The sequence below is a fragment of the Oncorhynchus keta genome, unplaced genomic scaffold, assembly GCF_023373465.1.
Source record: "Oncorhynchus keta strain PuntledgeMale-10-30-2019 unplaced genomic scaffold, Oket_V2 Un_contig_4383_pilon_pilon, whole genome shotgun sequence".
Classification (NCBI taxonomy): Eukaryota; Metazoa; Chordata; class Actinopteri; order Salmoniformes; family Salmonidae; genus Oncorhynchus; species Oncorhynchus keta.
The window spans coordinates 352,501-354,217 of record NW_026287744.1 but is presented as its reverse complement, the minus strand read 5'-3'; positions in this window follow the sequence as shown (position 1 = coordinate 354,217).

The following is a 1,717-nucleotide window of genomic DNA, read 5'->3' as shown; positions in this document are numbered from 1 at the left end:
AGTCGTCTCTTCAATGTTGACGTTGAGACTGGACAGAGTAACTCTGGTGTTTTGCCGGTACTATTTAATGAAGCTGCCAGTCTTAAAAAAAAAAACAGGAACATTTCTAAGTGACCCTAAATGTTTGAATGGTAGTGTATCCGTTTAATATAGTTCAAAATAGACACGCCCACCTCGTATCCAAAGTGTTCAAAATAGACACGCCCACCTCGTATCCAAAGTGTTCAAAATAGACACGCCCACCTCGTATCCAAAGTGTTCAAAATAGACACGCCCACCTCGTATCCAAAGTGTTCAAAATAGACACGCCCACCTCGTATCCAAAGTGTTCAAAATAGACACGCCCACCTCGTATCCAAAGTGTTCAAAATAGACACGCCCACCTCGTATCCAAAGTGTTCAAAATAGACACGCCCACCTCGTATCCAAAGTGTTCAAAATAGACACGCCCACCTCGTATCCAAAGTGTTTCAAATAGACACGCCCACCTTGTTTCCAAAGTGTTCAAAATAGACACGCCCACCTCGTATCCAAAGTGTTCAAAATAGACACGCCCACCTCGTATCCAAAGTGTTCAAAATAGACACGCCCACCTCGTATCCAAAGTGTTTCAAATAGACACGCCCACCTTGTTTCCAAAGTGTTCAAAATAGACACGCCCACCTCGTATCCAAAGTGTTTACCAGACAGTTGAAAGAAACAGGTAACTACGTTGGGTTTGTTTAACATGTGTTGATTGGAAGCAGGGATGTAGGAAACAGGTAACTACGTTGGGTTTGATCAACATGTGTTGATTGGAAGCAGGGATGTAGGAAACAGGTAACTACGTTGGGTTTGATCAACATGTGTTGATTAGAAGCAGTGATGTAGGAAACAGGTAACTACGTCAGGTTTGATCATGTTTGCAGCTTGTTCAACATGTGTTGATTGTGACGGTCACACTAGTCTGATTAAACAGAAGCTATGAACTGTGGAAGAACCCAAGAGAACGTAAGGACAGCAGAAGTCAACGTCATCAGACCATTCAGATGTAAAGTATCCCATTAAAGCTACAATCCGTAGCTGGGAAAAATAACAAAGTGGACGCCCCGCCTCTGTTTTCCTAAAAATCTGAGGGGACGATCCCAAAGAAATGTAACCATTCTGGAATTCATAGACAGAGCTATGACTGCAAGGACTGACTATCCATGATATCAACATGATCGTTTTAAGCATGTTTTGAGGCTATACAGTGTTTGTTTACATGTACATTGTTTACAAACATTGGAGTTAAACAAACGTATATTTTGTGTTGTGATGGTGTGCGACCGTTGAACTAAATTCATGAGGCATTTATAAGCTGTATTCTTCAAGAATCAATGGATATATCATACATTTCTAAGTAAAAAAACATTTATGTAGCAACTGCAGATTCTAGCTTTAAATATTATACTGAATTCATTTGACCAACACTTCAACGCAACTCATATTGTCTCAATTCTAAATGGACCTCTATTCCCTATATAGTGCACTACTCTCTCTCTGCCTCTCTCTCTCTTGCTCGCTCTCTGCCCCTCTCTCTGCTCTCTCTCTCTCTGTCTCTCTCTCGCTCTCTGCCTTTCTTTGTCTCTCGCTCTCTGCTCCCCCCCTCTCTCTCTCTTGCTCGCTCTCTGCCCCTCTCTCTGCTCTCTCTCTCTCTCTCTCTCTCTGTCTCTCTCTGCCTCTCTTTCTGCTCTCT